Source organism: Rattus norvegicus, chromosome 9, assembly GCF_021556685.1.
Source record: "Rattus norvegicus strain SHRSP/BbbUtx chromosome 9, alternate assembly SHRSP_T2T, whole genome shotgun sequence".
NCBI lineage: Eukaryota > Metazoa > Chordata > Mammalia > Rodentia > Muridae > Rattus > Rattus norvegicus.
This window is the reverse complement of record NC_141542.1, coordinates 13,842,090-13,861,255: the sequence shown is the minus strand read 5'-3', so window position 1 is coordinate 13,861,255 and position 19,166 is coordinate 13,842,090. Positions and strand designations below refer to the sequence as shown.

Sequence of the window (19,166 nt, the reverse complement as noted above, 5' to 3'; positions counted from 1 at the left end):
CCTAGCAATGCAGAGGCATGTGGAATGGACAGCACAGGTTGGTCCCTGGCATGGATTGAGCAGCAGCAGCTGGCTGAGATGTTTCATGTGGGTGATATGTAGCAGCATATCTGAATCAGTGGACACTTGCAGCTCTGGCCTTCCTGTTCTCCATGAGCAACAGCAAGACACACCAGGTCCAAAGAGTCCTATATGTCTCCCATCTTAAACCTCTTCCCTCTATTGGCTTCGGGTATTTGGGAGCCAAAATGGTGCTGACTGTCAGAGCTGGAATTAATCACCAAGGCTTGAATAGTGATCATTTTCGACCTCTACCCCTTCTGCTTATGCAGTAATTATTAGAGTTGCATGGATGGAAGAGAGTGTATGTTAAAGCACTTCTACTTGTTAATCTCTAGGTAGTACAGGGATGTGTTGTCTCCTGGGGTGTGTTAGGAGTCAGGTTCCTTGTAGGTGCCCTAGGGAGGCTTTTGCTCCAGCCATTGTCTGGTTCTTGATTTTCTTAAGGATTTCGTTTGCACAGTTCATCTTCTACATTTTCTCTGATCATCCTACTTATGAGACAAATTCATATATGCCTCTTCTTTAACATGTATATAAAAATTATATTGTGTGCATTTGGAGACACAAGTAACTTTGTTGACTGTGTTCTGTTTTTCAATGGATTTTCTAATATTTGCTTTAACACAATTCAACATTTTTTGACGGCAGCTCACTTTTTTGTGCCTTGATTTCCCTGGTTGCCTTTGACAAAATTAGCTGGCCTGATTTAGGTGGGTCTATTGCTAGACTATGTGCTCAGTCATATCTGTCCAGTCTCTGTTCTTTTTCTGGAGCACTTCCTCTAACTCTGAGACAATGTGGGAAGGGATGGAATGAGAAGGGCCGGGTAGGGAGGAATCTCGTCTTCATTCTGTCAGATCTTCTAGGTTTAGGACCAGCTGTTTGCTCCATTTGGTGTTTGGCCATCGAAGTGGTTTTGCTGAGCATATAGATGATGTATAAAAAGGATGTATGCAGTGCTGCTGAGACTACATGTCTCAGGGTGGAGTGGTGCCCAAAGGAGGCTCCCTCTTTCTCTGAAAAGAAGGTAGATGGAGCAATGAGAGGAATGATATGTAAGGCCCTGACTGGGAGCACAGGAAAGAAGGTGGCTGTGATCAAGGTGTAAAGTGTATAAAAAATGAACTGTTGAAGAAAAGAACAGTGACTAGGCAGGCATAAGGGTTCAGGTCAATTTGTATTTCTCTCAGCCATGTGTGAAAGTGTTCTGAATACCAATTCAAAGCTGATTTTGGAATTGTACTGAAACACTTTAGTACTTTTTGACTGTGAATATTATCTACCCAACACCACTAAGACATGGCCCAACAGAACGCCCTCAATTTCACCATCTTCCTGTAAGTGGTCCTTGGGTCCATGGCCACTGGCCTTCTCAGGAGATCCAGTCTAGACAACAGACATGGAGGCACATTCACTTGCTCAGGCTCTGCGGAGACACATACTTCATCTGCTCAGGAGTGATTCCTTGAATATCTGTGAGAATAGAGAAGCATAGGTGAGAGTTGTTCACAGCCAAAATGCAAACTATCTAAGATGGGCAGTGAATCGGCTATATCTACCCAGTGGGTGGTTTCACGAAGAGATCCTCCTGTAGAGTGCCCAGATATGGTTGGAAATGTGGAGTGGTTGTGTGTAGTTGGATGGTAGAAGGGAAAACATTTCATTGTCTTCCACAGCATGTCCTCCTGGTGTTGTGTGAAGCCTCTGAGCTCCTCTAGATCTCAGGCAATGACATGATACTCATTCATGAGAAGTGTAGGTGGGAGATGCTCTCCACAGCCAGTGTCATAGTAATGTGTGCCACATCCTGAGGCAGGAACTTTCTGGGTACATGTTTCAAGATGTGGACAGACGTCTATCTACTAGAGAAGGCTCATTGAAGATACATGATGATGTTGCCAGAAACATTCACTGTCCTACCTAAGACTTGTGACTATTCAGATCACACAGCCTGTTCATTTTGGGTGGACTTCAGTACCCAATGAAGCAGGGATAATGTTTATTTTCCCCTTATGTGACTTAAGTGATAAAGAACTCAATGGTTCTCTTCAGGAAATAATGTTTTCAGGGACTGGTCTGGCTTGTTTGCCTGCGTCTGTCCCATAAACAGGAACTAGAAGAAAGGAATTAAGCAGTTTCCCAACATTCTATGTGGATTGGACACTGCATTTCCTATACCATCTTCTTTAACAATTTTCTAGATGAGTCAGAATGCAAGGACGGTGAAAGGATCTTTGACCACAGATCTTGTTCAGCAGAACCTGCAGATTAGAGAAGACAGAACATGGCCAGTGACTGTAGTGTACACAGTAAGACTACAAGGAAGTCAGTATGCTTGTGGTCATTCTGTCTGAGTCAAATATCTGGTTGGGTTTCTATAGTATATGAGCCAAACATACATTGTACAAAAGAGCAAGCTACGGATCATCTCTGGGACTCAGTTTTCTTCTCTGGGAGATGAGTATTACTGGCCTGTAATGTCATCTTTGGATAGGTCCTGGTTGAAATAGCTTGTGTTGACTACACCTGTCCAGGTGTCTCTCTCAGGCAGGCTGTGTGGAAAGGAAGGTGTTGAGTCTGTAAGCTTGGCCCTAAAGAGCTGACTTCTCTTCTCTCAGGTAACAGGCAGCAACGTGCTCCCTCTAGTGGCTGCAACACAAAATGTCCACTTTATACTCTTCTGGTCTCTTGGGCATCAACTCTGCACTGGGAAATTCACATACTTGGAATCAATGGCAAATGGTGGGGCCAAACATTCATTTCTGCTGTCTCTCCTGGGATTTCGTGACATGGCTACCTTACTAATGTCTTTTTTGCTCTGGTCTGGCTTTCCATAAGGTGCATCAGTATTGAAGACTACATTAGTGGTCACTAAAAGCAGACCAGCTATGGGCGAAGCAAAAAATGACCAATTGCCTCTTGGCTATCTTCTTCTGAAAGATCCCCGAATGGAGACCCTTACTCAAGTCTCGAGAAGTCGCAGACCCCAGACACAGAGAGACCATTTTGGATGTATACACAAAGGCGAGGTTTATTATGGAGATCTACTAAGGAGATCTCTGGGCCGACACGTATCACATGCAGGAGACAGAGGTGTTGACCCTGAGTGGCTGGGAGAAGGGCTTTTTAAAGGAAGAAGTCACAAACTCCAGGAGATGAGAGGATGTCAAAAGGAAATACCAAAAATGTCACAAGGGAAAACTCTCAAAATTACAAGATTGTTCTTAAGACTCTAGGACTTAAATGAGGGGAAAGGGCAAGCATTCTCCTGAGAACAGATCTTGATTGTCCTTTAGGGTAAATGTTTGTCAGTGTTGATGAGGCATCTGCATCTGAAACACATCTGGTTAGGCTTGGCCAGCCTGTTTCCTGGAATACTCTCTGCAGGACTCAATGGCTGGAGGGCATAACCGGGACTTGAACAAGTATCTATCACAGGGGCAGTACAGAACTCATTACTCATTTACTCATATCTGGTGATAGGGGGAGGGTCAGTGAGTCTCGATAGGTTCTCCTGCATTTTTAACAATCTGTCTTCCTGAGTCAGATCCTGTTCCTGAGTTTTGAGCTAATTTGAAACTCTATCTTTCATTTCTGGTAGGTTATTTGTACCCTAGCTCTGGAAGCCAATACAAATGCAGTAAAAGTCCAGTGGCAGTATGAATGTCAGGACATAGATGTGAGTGAAGATGTTTGCACTCTTTGTTTCAAAGTTTCCTCTTCAACTGTTTTAGTACAGAGAATCGCCTACACTAAGTTATCTCATGTTCCCTGAGAGCCACTCCTTAGTGTCTGTGTCTCTATCTCTCACTATCTCCCTCTGTCTTTCCATCACTTATCTTGGGATTGAAGGAACCCTTCCAGGGCATCCTCATGGTTGCTAACATGTAGTGCTAAGTTTAGACAAGATTCCAAGAATTTATCTTCTATTATCACTGTGCTCCTGGCTACGTAAACCCACCCCCTCAAAAGGGAAGCAGGATCCAAGTATTCCTACTAAAAAGGATTCCTATTTCCCTTCATTGCTGGTACTCCCCTGTTAGGAGACAGATACGGTCCTGATAAAACTCCCCACCGTGAGTCTCCTAAGCATACAGAAAAACTGAGGCAGCATGCAGTGAGCTATGACTTCTGTGATGGGAGGGATACGGGGATACAGGGAGGCTGCAAATGCAACATCAGAGAGGGGACCATGAGGAAAGAGGGATGGAGCTGGTCTTTCCTCATGTGGGAAATCTGATGAGAAAAGCAGAGAAATGAGTATTGCTGTAGTATTTCTGTACAGATTTGCCCAAAGAATTGGCACATTCATGGGCAGATTGGACATGGTATTGGCTCAAGGTACACTCTGAAAACAATGCTGTGAGAGGGTAGGCCTGGGCCATGTTTCCTTCTTAAATATGGTTTCCTGTGGAGAAAACACTCATAGATGGTTTACCTGCTCCTGTGTTGGATAGAGGCCTCTATATTGGGTAAATCAGTAAATAGACACAGACTCTATGGATTTCCTACAGGATTCTTCATTCTGTTCTCTCGCTCTACAGCAGGAAACCCCATGTCTCACAATATATAGGGCTCATCCCTTCAAACAAGGAGGATATATGAACCATGCAAAACATTAGTTCTCCACCCTCCATTTTCAGCAAAAGTTAATGGAGTTCATGCTGCCTCTGCAACCTGTGCTTCTCATCCTCGGAGGTCCATCTTGAGCTCAACTATGATGGTTTACAAAGAGCTAAAAGCTTCTGGGGAACGGCATTATGAAATCAGATTTTTGAATGTGTATACCCATCCATGGAAAACATTTAATGTTTCAATGGAATAAGACAAATTTTAAAAGAAAATATAATGAAAAAATTATATGAAGATGATATAGGAAGAAAACTCCACATAACCAGCCTCAATTATGAAATTTTGACATTTTTCAGAGACAGATAAAGATCAGGAGGACTGTGCTGTGTGTCACAAGCTTTCCCCAAGGACAGAAATGGCTTGTTTTCACTCAATAGAAGTTTGGTGGTTAGGAACCTGAACATAAATGACAAAGCTCTAAGGATATGGAATAGGACGGGGTCTCCCTAACATGTTCGACAATTCTTATGTGGAGAGTTTACCTGTCCCATCACAGACGTTCCATGAGGTATTGTACAGTGCTTTGGGTGATGCAGAACTCAGATTCTTACATCCCAATCTCCACATTAGCCTGCCAGGATCAACACGTTTCAGTGGTTTAAAACTCAATCCAAAGTGGTTTGACAAGCAAAGACAGCACTGTGGGACCCATGAAATCCAAACTAGTCATGAAAGTCAGCAACTGATCAGACTGTATCTTGGTGTTGAATCAGGAGAACAAGAGTCTTTCCTCTACCATAGATGACCATGAAGTGAAAGCTGTGCTTTCAATAATAAATGACAGGTACCAGTTGTCTCAGTGACCCACCTTATGTCTTCATCTATGACCACTTGGCTCAGATGGAAAGAATTCTGTCGACAAGACTGGCTAGGTAGTCTACGGTATCCTGAAGTTGTCACTTTGAGGTCATGTGACTTATGCCCAGAAGGCAGCTAAGGGATCCTGTGAAAGCAGGCAAGGTAAGAGAGTCACACTCTGAGGCCTATATCCAAATGGTGTCAAGCATGACACACGCCTATCCCACTGGCTTCTCTCCACAGAAGTATTCTAGACTGAATTCCCACCATCAGGTGTCCACTCCCATGGGAACATAGACTTCTATTCTGAAGGTTACATTTGAGGTTGGTTTGCTCACTGTTCCTAGTCGACCCTGGATGTCAGTGCCTCCAGCTCAATTCCTGGCCATGCACAAATGATGAAAGCTCAGGACTGGAATGGTTCTACATGGAAAGATTACAAGAATTTATTATTGCTGCTGTACCCATGTACAATCCTAGCATACAAGATGCAGTGCCATGGAAGATCTCACTGAGTTTTGGAACCACCAATTCTACATTATGATTTACAGAACAAAAAAAAATGCTATGTACTAAGTTCTTGTCTCAAAAAATAAAAACTAAATGTTAGGACAAGAAATTTCACTGTCCCCTTTAAAGAATTAAAAAGAAGCCCATCCATTCAACAGCTCTAGCTTCCATGATGTGCAATAGAAACACAAGCTGACCCTGGTTGATGCCATGAAAGTCAAAATTACTCTCAACCACTATGAACTCAGCTTTCTGTTCTGTTGACACAGGACTCACCAGATGATACAGATTCTAGGAAGTATTGACAGCCAAACTTCCCATCATCCTGTTGGGAAGAAGATTTGACCACTGCTGTCAATGTGCCCAGGGACAGCTGGGCAGAATGGAAGCTGGATGCCAAGTATAAAGGAGCAGGCAGTTCCTGCCTTACCACAGCTCCGTCGTCCCTCATGTTCCCATTGGTTGTCAGTAAACAGTCAACAATTTCCCTAGGAGAAGGCGATGCTGGCATAAACCACCTTCTGTGTTCCTTCCTTCACTATATGAAGACCAGGCTTCGGACACTCATGGTCTACAGCACACAGATACTTACTGGACTCCATCTTACTTTCAGCTGCATGATTCACTCACCTTAGGCCTCTGGATTGTCTGTGAAGCTCGGTTGCCAGGTCAACCCTGAGAGTTTCTCCTTCCCTGAAATGTGTCCTGAAAAACACCTCACAGAAACATTCATTCCATTCTCCATACCCCACCAGGGGCTGACATCTACAATTCCATGATCACCATTGTTCTTGTCTAAGCCTGGATTCTTGATTGGCAGTAGATACAATCCAGTACCATGGCTGCTGGCCTCTTAGAGGCAATATCTGGCATCAGGCTCGGTAATACCTATTTAACTTGCCATTGTTGAGCAAAACAAACATAGCTCAAATGACAGTTATGAATCAGTCCATGAGACGGGAGAATGATAAAAGATACTTCAAACATGACATGGGAGGAAACGTGGAAGGCCTGGATGAAAGAGGCTTTGAAGAAAAAGACACAGGTACCAGATGAGACGTAGTCTGCATAAGACAAGAGCAGCAGACTCCCCAGTGCCACACCCTCCATCAGTCGCCCCAAACAGGAGGGTATTTATTGGGGCAAACTCCTACTTCTGTACCTTGACACATGTCAGTAACCATCAGAGCAGGACCACTTCACATGGTGTGCAGTGTCCTCACAACCCACATTGTCTGCGGTGGACAATGGTTCCTAGTCTTTCTTCATCAAACTCCTGCCCGAGACCACACATTCCTCCATTTCTGCTTCATCACTGACAGGAAGTGTCCCAGCACACTCTTGCTTTGTCCCTCTCCATGTCCACTCATTTCTTCTTTTCCCTATTCCTCCCTCTTATCTCCCTTTGTGTATCCGCAGCTCCAACAGTTCACTCGGGGTTAATGGCCTTCTTCCACAGAACCTTCAGAAGGGAGCTTGGGTATGATGAAGTGAACAGAGTGGAGTGGAGCCTGAGAACTACATGGATGTCTGCTCTGTTTGCAGAGGCCACTGTTCTAGATGCTCTCAAAGCCTTTTTCCACAAACATGACAAAACTAGGGACATAGACTTTTATCAGGTCACAGCTGCATGTGACTACTTAGGGAAATCTAGCAAGCAGGGCAGGCGCTCCAGGGAGGTGAAGGGTTTAAACACCGTAGCTGAAACTGTATATTTGGAGGATGGGTGCTATGACCTGTAGCCCTGGTATATTTTTACACAGCACCTCCAATATCTGACTTGCGTCCCTCTTGTTGCACATACAACACCAAAGGCATAGCTCAACTATGCCATTTCACTTTCCCCTCAAAAGAAACAAAGAATCCTGAAGGGCCTGTTATTGACATTGAAGACAGGACTTCCGGAGTCCTGAGCAGGATAGGAACCAACTGACTTTACAGGGCTATACCTTTTTCCTGCCACTTGACAGCTCAGGAGCATAGAACAGGATGATGCTTCAAGGCAGCTTCCTACTTGTCTGCCTTGACTCATGCAAGGAGCCATCCAAGCAGGCCCTCTTCTCCTCATCGTTGGCCAGGCTGATCTAGTTACATGCTGTACCTCTCAGGAACTCTATTCCTACTCTTGATTGCCCCAAGCTCCTGCCTAGTCCAAAACAAGCATCTCTTTCATGGCACTTTTTGGACAGGAAGTTCCTAAGGACAGAATCTATTCCTCACACTACACCCTCTCATTTCTGTTTCCCATTCCATCCCATTTGCCAATTGTTCCGCTTACCTCCTTTCACCTGTTTTCCTCCTTCCAGGGGACTTACATGGTTCTTGCAGGCCTTTCCAAAGGACAGTCACAAAATAAGATGGAGGGTATAAAGTGACCAAGATGATGACACTCGTCCTCCTCAGGACTGAGTAAGTCCTGTCTTCAATGTCCATGACAGAGGCCTTGTCATGAGACAGGTCATTCCTGCCTGTAGAGGCCTCTGTTTTAGATGCTGTAGGCACTGGTCCTATAGCATGTCCAGAGCTGGGGAGGTGGAGCCTCCCCCGCTAGATGTTCCTTATGCGCACCTTTCTGTCCACGAAGCAGTGCTGGGGCTGGAGGAAACTGAAGGAGCTGCACACTGAAAGTTCAGACCCAAGAGCTGGAGAGGGACACAGAAGCGTGTAGCCCTGGGTTGGAGGAACACAGCAGCCTGGGGTTCTGTCCTGACTTTCTGCTGTGGCATCACTCCTCAATAGGGCCGGAATTCTACTAATTCATTTCAGTTTCCCCACTTCAAAGCAAAAGAAATATGAAAGTGCATCTATTACTGACCGTGACAGAGGTAGGACTTATTCAGCACTGAACTCACCTGATCTGCCATAGCTCTCACCTTCCTCCTTCCTCTATAAAATTTCTCCCCTTTAGCTAAACTGTCCTCTATCTCTTTCAACCCAATGTGCCCCATGCTATGCTATCTGCTTGTGACTCAACCCTCTAGACATTTAAATGAGGGTAAAGCTGTGGAATTGGGCCATTTAATGTGCTAGACATCTTATATTTTTGCCGTATTAGAGGGTCCATCTTATCGTTTGCAGAGGATATTAAAAGGCATATCCTAACCGCACAGGAATTGTGAATCTGGGTAGCCAGTCCAGCTGTGTTTTCTAAGGGACTTCACTATCCCATCTTTTCTTTGTTGCACCTAACACAGGGATTCAGGCTCACCATGGGGAGGGCAGACAGCAGCAGCAGCAGCATGCTTCCAGGAAACGGAAAATTCGCTTCTTCATCAGCTTCCAGCCCCTAAGTGGCCTAGAAGCAGAAGCTATGGGTCCAACTTGGGGCTGGTCCCTGGAAATGTCGAGCTCTGGGGATGGTTCTTCTTCAAAAAAGCCCATGTTCACAAACCCTGTGGCTGTTCCATCCTGGGCTGATAATGGAGAGAAGTGTTCGCCACGTAGGCTGTCCATAGAATTTCTGTTGACTGCAATGTCCTCTGTAGCAGTATTAGTGATGTTAACTGCCAGAGAATATCCTTCTGGTACTGGGTCATCTGAACAGGGCATTAGGTCCACGGAGGAGTATTTGGTGAGCATGGGGTACCTTCTGCAACTCTCGCCTCTTTCTTCCACACCATCCTCCTGAAAGTGACTCTTGCCAGCTTCTATACGGGTTGAAGGAACAGGTTCACTCGCTCTCCTCTTCAAAGCTGGAAGTAGGCTAAGGGCACCTGCAGGGCTGCTGTTTGCCCAGGGCTTCTCCACTTGTTGATGGCTGTCCTCACAGTTCAGCTGGTATTTTAAAATATTAAAGGTTGCCATTACTTCACCTTTGACTTGCCTGTGTGTTAGGGATGACACAATCTCTTCACAGGTATAACCAATGGTGCACATTGTGTTCACGATCCTGGGAAGTATTCCTTTTGTGGCAAGCAGCCTATGTTCTTGAATGGGGCCCAGCCACGGTCGTTCCACCAGCTGATATATTGTCAACCTGTACCAGGTGGGGACCATGAGTAAACGTGCAATGATGATGTGACACGGTTTTGACAAGTGGTAAGGAATGGGACACATGGTAGTAGTGATGAGCCTGTGCATATCCTCAGTGGTAGCTTCTAGATATGGAAAGTGCCCAGTGACCAGAACATAGAGGACGATGCCCAAGCTCTACATGTCACCTGCCAGCCCATCATAGGGTTTCCTTGCCAAGATCTCTGGGGCCCAATAGAGCAAGGAGCCACAGATCTCCTCCAGCATCTGCCCTTCTGTAATTTTAATTGCCATACCAAAATCACAAAGCTTTGCATTTCCTGCCGCATCGACCAGAATGTTTTCTAATTTAATATCGCAGTGTGCAATGTGTCTTTGGTGGAGGAAGTGAACCGCCGACACCACCTGCTGGAAAATAGGTCTGGCCTCCTCCTCTTTCATACAGCCCAGTGATCTGAGGCAGCTCTCAAGGTCCTCTCCTGCCACATATTCCATGATAATGTAACTTGCTGTCAGTGTGTCGATCATGTGAAAAAATCGAACAATGTTTCTGTGTTCTAAAGATTGAAGGAGTTCCACCTCCAAAGTGATGTCAGCCACACTGTTGATGTTTTTATCAAGGACCTTGACAGCCACCCTTGTGCCTGTGGGAAGGTGACAGGCAAGTTTCACCTCTCCATATGAGCCAGAACCCAGAGATAGCAAGATCCGGAAATCTTTTTCAAGGATGTTCACTTCTGTGTGGCCGGCCATGATGCTTGCTTCAAGGACAACCACCTAATCGCATGTGTTAATCCAGGAACATACAAGGCTAGAAATAAAAATGAATGCAAGTTTGGAATGAAGGCTTACAACTAAGAATTCTCTGTCATGAAACCTAAGATATCCCAAACCACCCAATGATGCACCTCAAGGACATATAAATCCCAGAAGATCCCAACCAAAAACTGGTAGAGCAGGAGTCCTGGTAAAGAGCAGAAATGGTTCCAGTGAACTGGGCATGCAAAGGGAAATACTGACATGACATCAATAATGAGCTGGCACTCATTGATAAGTGGCTATTACCCAAATGCTTGAATTACCCTAGATGCCTAGAACAAATGAAACTCAAGACGGATGACCAAAATGTGAATGCTTCACTCCTTCTTTAAAAGGGGAACAAGAATACCCTTGACAGGGAATAGAGAGGCAAAGATTAAAACAGACACAGAAGGAACACCCATTCAGAGCCTGCCCCACGTGTGGCCCATACATATACAGCCATCCAATTAGACAAGATGGATGAAGCAAAGAAGTGCAGGCTGACAGGAGCCGGATGTAGATCGCTCCTGAGAGACACAGCCAGAATACAGCAAATACAGAGGCAAATGCCAGCAGCAAACCACTGAACTGAGAATAGGACCTCGTTGAAGGAGTCGCGGGGGACTGGAAGAGCTTGAAGGGGCTCGTGACCCCATATGTACAACAATGCCAAGCAACCAGAGCTTCCAGGGACTAAGCCACTGCCTAAAGACTATACATGGACTGACCCTGGACTCTGACCTCATAGGTAGCAATGAATATCCTAGTAAGAGGACCAGTGGAAGGGGTAGCCCTGGGTCCTGTTAAGACTGAACCCCCAGTGAACTAGATTGTTGGGGGGAGGGCAGCAGTGGGGGGAGGATGGGGAGAAGAACACCCATAAGGAAGGGGGTGGAGGGATTAGGGGAATGTTTGCCTGGAAACCAGGAAAGGGAATAACACTCGATTTGGCTCAGTGGTAGAGCGTTTGCCTAGGAAGCGCAAGGCCCTGAGTTCGGTCCCCAGCTCCAAAAAAAAAAAAAAAAAAAAAAAAAAAAAGAAATACTCAAGTTAATAAAAAAAAAATGAGCTGGCTATTTTCAAGACAACCATGCAAACAGTTAACCTGAGTTATCAATTGAGACTTCTACAGACTATAAAAAGAAAACAATGAGATGATTTTTTTAATTTAAAAATTACTCAATTATTATTCCTTGTACCAATATCAAAATTTACAGGGCAATACATCTGATGTAATAAAAAGAAAAAGAAAAGGTTACAACAAATGAAAGACCTCAGAAATATACATCTAATTGACACTCTTGCCTTAATCGGTGGCTGCACTATTTTGCAAACTGTGGTATGACAGTCCTGAACACGAGGGGCTTCCTGTTTAAGCTGCAATGACTTCTCTGACTATAGATCGTCGTTCCTTCTCTGGCAGATTTTTACAGTTCCTCCACTGCATTCAGGATGAGTGTCTCAAAGGAGCCTACAGCTTTCCTGACGACTCCTCATTCTCTCTCCCACTAAGACTGTAGTAGAAAGTAGCCGTTTCTGTTTTATTTTAAAACCTTCTGCTGCCACATCCACCACTTCACCTCCAGAGTCGTAGGCACCACCATCGGGACTGCCTGAGCTTCTTCCAGCAAAACTGCCCCCCTTCATGGCTCCATAATTTGATGGCTGCTTCCCACTATAATTTCCAAAGTCATTAAACTTACCACCACTACCATAGATACCTCAAGCAAAATTTCCTTCTTCATTGTAACCATCATGTCCTCCTCCACCATCACCATATCTACCACCTTGGTTTCCATAACCTCCTCTACTATTGTAGCCAGAACTGCTACCATAGCTGTCACCATCACCTCCAAATCCATTATATCTAACACCACCGCCACCATGACTATCTCTGATGCCACCACATTCATTACCGTAGCCTCATCTTCCACCAGTTTCCTCCACAACCCATCAAGTAGACAGATCCACCTCCATGACCTCTCTGTGATCCAGCAGACTGCATCTCTTGTTTACAAAGGGCCTTTCAGTTCACACTTATGCCCATTGATATTATAGTTTTTCTGAACAAGAATTGTGTCAACTGTGTCATGACCATCAAAAGTTATAAAAGCAAATCCTCTCTTCCTCCCACTCTGCCTGTTTCCATAACTTCTATGGTTTCAATCATGCCATACTTTTTAAAGTAGTCTGTCTGATTATATTCTGGGGTTTACTCTTTAATAACACCAACAAAAATTTTCTTCATTAAATGAGCACCAGGCTTTGCAGAATCCTCTTTAGAATATCTCTCTTTGGTTCCACAACACACCCAGCAACATGGTGTGGCTGACCACACATCGTGGTATATGCTTCTTTAACACAAGAATAGGTAATAAAAACAAAACCACTGGAAGGTTGTTTGAGCATCTCTCCTTACCACACAGTGTGTAATTGTGCTCCATTTCTCAAAATGTTCTCTTAAGCTATCATCTGTCAGTTCAAAGCTCAGACCACCAATAAACAGCTTGCTTCACTGCTCTGGTTCCTTTGGATAGTGGCTCTCCAATTTGAGACCAGACTCTCCTCTTCCAACTAGAGTGCAATATGGCTGACATGATGTTCTACAAATACTCTACTATGACTACAATCCAGATGATCTTTCAGGGACATTTCAAGTTTTATGCTTCCAGAAATAAGAATATACGAAAGGAGATTGTAGACCTGTGTGAATTTTGAAATAAGATGAAATAAAACACATAAACACAAGAATCATAAGCAACGAGTATTGAGTAGCAAAAATAGTAGCTGCCAAATATTCAAAGAATTCAAGAAGTGAGGGTCCAGAGAGACAAATAACCTTATTAAAAAATGGGTTACAGAGCTAAACAAAACATTCTCAGTTCAGGAATATTGAATGGCCAAGAAGCACCTAAAGAAATGTCCAACATCGTTAGTCATCAGGGAAATGCAAATAAACACAATCCTGAGACTCCATCTCACATCAGTCAGAATGGCTAAGACCAAAAATTTAGGTGAAACCAGATGCTGGTGAGGATGTGGAGAAAGAGGAACACTCCTCCATTTTTGGTGGGATTGCAGACTGGTACAACTACTCGGGAAATCAATCTGGAGGTTCCTAAGGAAATTGGACATTGTACTACCTGAGGACCCAACTAAACCACTCCTTGGCATATACTCAAATGATGCTCCAACATACAACAAAGACACATGCTCCACTATGTTCATAGCAGCCTTATTTATACTATCCAAAAGCTGGAAAGAACCCAGATGCCCTTCAACAGAGCAATGGATTCAAAATATGTGATACATCCAGAAAGACATACATGGTATGCACTCACTATTAGCCCAAATGCTTGAATTACCCTAGATGCCTAGAACAAATGAAACTCAAGACGGATGATCAAAATGTGAATGCTTCACTCCTTCTCTAAAAGGGGAACAAGAATACCCTTGGCAGGGAAGAGAGAGGCAAAGATTAAAACAGAGACTGAAGGAACACCCATTCAGAGCCTGCCCCACATGTGGCCCATACATATACAGCCACCCAATTAGACAAGATGGATGAAGCAAAGAAGTGCAGATCGACAGGAGCCAGATGTAGATCGCTCCTGAGAGACACAGCCAGAATAAAGCAAATACAGAGGCGAATGCCAGCAGCAAACCACTGAACTGAGAATAGGACCCCCGTTGAAGGAATCAGAGAAAGAACTGGAAGAGCTTGAAGGAGCTCGAGACCCCTTATGAACAACAATGCCAAGCAACCAGAGCTTCCAGGGACTAAGCCACTACCTAAAGACTATACATGGACTGACCCTGGACTCTGACCTCATAGGTAGCAATGAATATCCTAGTAAGAACACCAGTGGAAGGGGAAGCCTTGGGTCCTGCTAAGACTGAACCCCCAGTGAACTAGACTGTTGGGGGGAGGGCGGCAATGGGGGGAGGGTTGTGAGGGGAACACCCATAAGGAAGGGGAGGGGGGAGGGGGATGTTTGCCCGGAAACCAAAGAATTATTATTAAGTATTAAATAAATTTTAAAAAAATATGTGATACATCTACATAACAGAGTACTACTCAGCTATCAAAAACAATGACTTCATGAAATTCTTAGGCAAATGGAATGAACTGGAAAATATCCTGAGTGAGGTAACCCACTCACAGAAAAATATACATGGTGTGCATCCATTGATAAGTGGATATTAGCCAAAAAGCTCGAATTACCCAAGATGGAATCCACAGGCCACAGGAAGCTCAAGAAGAAGGATGACCAAAATGCTGATGCTCCCACTCCTTCTTAAAAGGGGGAAAAATATTCATAGGAGGGGATATGGAAGCAAATTTAGAGCAGCGACTGAAGGAATGGCTGTTCAGAGGCTTCCCCACATGTGGCCCATGTATATATAGCCACCAAAACTAGATAGGATTGATGAAGCTAAAAAAAATGCGTGCGGAAAGGGACCGGATATAGATCTCTCCTGAGAGACACAGTCAGAGCATGTCCAATACAGAAGTCAATGCTAGCAGCAAACCACTGAACTGAGAACAGGACATCCTTGGGGGGAATTAGAGGGAGGATTGAAAGAGTTGAGAAAAAGTGAAAGAAAGAGTTGAAGGAGCTTGCAACCTCATTAGAACAACAATGTGAACCAACCAGAGCTTCGAGGGACTAAACCACTACCAAAAGATTAGACATGGACTGACCCAGGGCTCCAACTGCATAAGAAGCAGAGAATAGACTTGTTGGTGCACTGCTGGAAAGAGAAACGTTGGTCCTGCCAAGGTTGGAACCCCAGTGCAGGGGAATTTGGGGATGATGGGATAAGAGGGGGTGGATGTCGGACAACACATATATGGGGGATTGGGAGGGCATGGGAGGTTATGGGCCGGAAATCACAAATGGGAATAACATTTGAAATATAAATATAGCAATATATCTAATAAAAAAAGACAAAAATAAATCAAAAAAATTATTATTTGTTAACTTTTACGTATCAATTGCCTGTAACATAAGTGTTTACCCAAAGTAATAAATTCGTGTTTTAGATGAAAAAAAGAAATAAAATAAAAGAAACTCAAAAAAAAAAAAAACAAAAACAAAAACAGTACTCCCAACAATCTGAGGCCCGCCCCCGTGGATTACCCAAATGTGTAAAAACATTGGAGAAAAATATATACCAGACTTACAGAAATTATGTCATGAACGAGAAAGCAAAGGACTACATCCAAACTCATGTCTGTTAGTATTGCCCTCTTCCTCCAACCAAATAATCACGATGGAAAAGAAAGCATAAGCTAGCTCCCTTCCTTGGTGAACATAAACATGAAAATTGTAAATGAGAGCCCTCGGTATTTCACATCCATTTCAACAACAGACTACAGAGCCCTTCATTCACAATCAAAATGGCCTCATTGAGGAGCAGTAGGACAATTTGTATCAAAAATTAATTGAACAACAGCAAAGCCTGTAAGGAGTGACTGGGGAAGAGTACATGTAGTAAGCACTGTGACAGTGAACTGTTGAGGGACGAGGAAAGTCGCTGCACATACACAAATTTTTACTTGAAAGAAAGCAGTTCCACAAAGAGAAATGGGCTACATTTTTGTCCCATGTGCTTCAGGAGAAAGGAGAAGCCTGAGTACAAACACATGGTGGACAGAATGTGGTATTCAGGAGATAATGATCAAAGTCCACTCTACACAAGCCTTGGGGTTCCCAGAGAATGAACCACCAATCCAGGAGAGATCATGGGCTAGACCTAGGTGCCCCGACTCCCTGTGCACAAATATAGCATAAGTACAGCTTGGTCTTCATGGGTGTTCCCAACAACTGGAGAAGGATTGGTAGAAGATATATGAGGGGGTATTGGGACGTGAGGTACGCTGAGATTGGTATGTAAAAAATAAAATATAATGGCTTGTTTATTTTTTTATTTTTATTAACTTGAGTATTTCTTATTTACATTTCGATTGTTATTCCCCTTTCCGGTTTCCGGACCAACATCCCCCTCCCCTTCCATATTTGTTTCCCCTCCCCATCCTCCCCCCATTTCCACCCTCCCCCCAACAATCACATTCACTGGGGGTTCAGTCTTGGCAGGACCAAGGGCTTCCCCTTCCACTGGTGCTCTTACTAGGATATTCATTGCTACCTATGAGGTCAGAGTCCAGGGTCAGTCCATGTATAGTCTTTAGGTAGTGGCTTAGTCCCTGGAAGCTCTGGTTGGTTGGCATTGTTGTTCATATGGGGTCTCGAGCCGGTACTTTCTCTGATTCCTTCAACGGGGGTCCCATTCTCAGTTCAGTGGATTGCTGCTAGCATTCGCCTATGTGTTTGCTGTATTTTGGGTGTGTCTTATTGATAATATATTTATAATACATGTAAGTGCAATATAAATTTAGTGTAGTGTATTATACTTGTTTTATAATCACGATATATATATTATGATATTACAATTTCAGCCTGTAATAATTTGTAGTCATAAAATAGTATATTTATAGTTTCAAATAACAAAATACTTTGATATATAATATAAGCAATTACCATAAATACCATATTATATAACATATAACATATATGTCACAACTAATATATATCCTGTGTACCATACATATTGAGGATAAGTATGCTTGCAGACAGGAGTCTTGCACAGTTGTCCTCTGAGAGACACCACCTACCAACTGACTCAGACAGATGGAGACACCTGCAGCGAACAGTGGATGAAGATTGGGGACTCCTGTAGAATAATGGGGGAAGGACTGTGGGGACCCAGAGAGAATAGGAACCCTACAGGAATACCAACAGAATCAACTAACCCTTGAGAACCCTTGGGGTTCTCAAAGTCTGAACCACCAACCAAAGAACATATACAGTTGAACCTAGGCCTCGCCTCCACATATGGAGCAGATGTGTAGCTTGATCTTCATGTGGGTCATGAACAACTGGAGTGGGGGCCATCCCAGAAGCTGTTGCCTGTGCATGAAAAATGTTCTTCTAGCCTCGGGTGCTTTGTCTGTGTCCGTGGGAAAGGATACATCTAAGCCTGCAGAGACTTGATATGCCAGGGTGGGTGGATACCCTGGGGGCCCACCCACTGAAAGGGGAAGGGGAGAGGATGGGAGGCAGGATTGTGGGAGGAAGTGATCAGGAGGGGGACAGTGAGCAGGAGGTAAAGTGAATACGTTGAAAATAAGAAAAATATATGTTTTATACAAGGAAAAGGTAAGGAAGGAAATTACAAACTTGGTTTTCAAAATGAAAATTAGGTCATAATTAATGAAGAAACAGATACCATAGGTAAGTTAACCCTAGAAGAAAACCCAACAATATTAATAAAGGCTTCTTACATCTAGTTCTGCCATGTTCCGTCACTGTCCACGGGAGGCCACCTCTCTGAAGGAAATGGGAGCAGGGGGCCCGTGGGGACTTTGGGAGACAGAGGAAGCAAGGGGAAACCTTGGAGGAGTGAGTGAGGTGAGGATGCTGTTAGGAGGTTCGGAATGAGAGAAGAATCAAAGAAAGTAAAAATATAAATGTGAATATAAACTTACGTTTACATGAATATAACTATGAAAGTCCAAACACAAACCCCAAGAGCAAAACCAACAAACTGTGAAACAACTCCTGCAGTCTCAACAACTAACAGCAGTGATTGGCAAGAAGTTCAGTACTCTGTGAAACTGAGGGAAGGCACACTTTCCAACTCTTTTCATCATCAGGCAACATATGAGATGAAATAACTTTGTCAGGGCAATGTTTCAGGAAAACGAGTGGAACTAGAGAAGTGTGACTTCAAACACGCCGATCCCACAAACACAAGTGTCTCATTTTGTTTCCTACAGGCCATGAGTAGGCAGGGGGATTGCACCCTTGAGCTATGGGAAGGACTTGTCACATCCAATGGAAGGGAAATGAAGTAAAGCCAATAAATAGAATCCAAAGGCAGGACAAGCAAGATGTGTGAAGTCATGATGATTTCCTCATTGTGTACAGTTAATACAGACCACCAAAGGTGTAAAATAGACAGAAACAAAGGCAAACAGGATGAGTAAATGAACTTGATCAAAGGAATAGCAGTTGAAATGAAGAAAAAGAACATAAAAGTATCCTTAAAACCCAAACCAAGAATGTAAATAAATAAAAAGTAAATGAACGCCAAATGCCAAAGCCCAAACTGAAAACCTAGGAAACAAACTCACTATGTTCAGATCCAACAAGTTGAGGAAAAGGCCAAATCTGTGAGAAACAACTGAGTCCAACTGCTCTCTCACAAACCAACTGCCTCTCTGAAGCACAAGGACAGAACCCAGCCTTAGAGAGAACCCTGCTATTGGCTGGTATCTAACATTCTAGCAGTCTCATTATGATGTCACATGCAATAGGCCAATC

At 43.8% G+C, this 19,166-nt stretch overlaps 1 long non-coding RNA gene across 5 annotated transcripts; it reads right to left on the bottom strand.

Annotated features, from left to right (window-relative positions):
- Window positions 1-1,221: 1,221 nt before the first annotated feature.
- Window positions 1,222-19,078, bottom strand: LOC134480323 (putative sperm motility kinase W). Of its 5 annotated transcripts, none has more exon segments than NR_197364.1 (7): window positions 1,222-1,536; window positions 2,087-2,324; window positions 5,504-5,638; window positions 6,634-7,028; window positions 8,282-8,777; window positions 9,212-10,786; window positions 18,977-19,078. It is a non-coding gene; the product is annotated as a putative sperm motility kinase W (long non-coding RNA).
- Window positions 19,079-19,166: the final 88 nt, after the last annotated feature.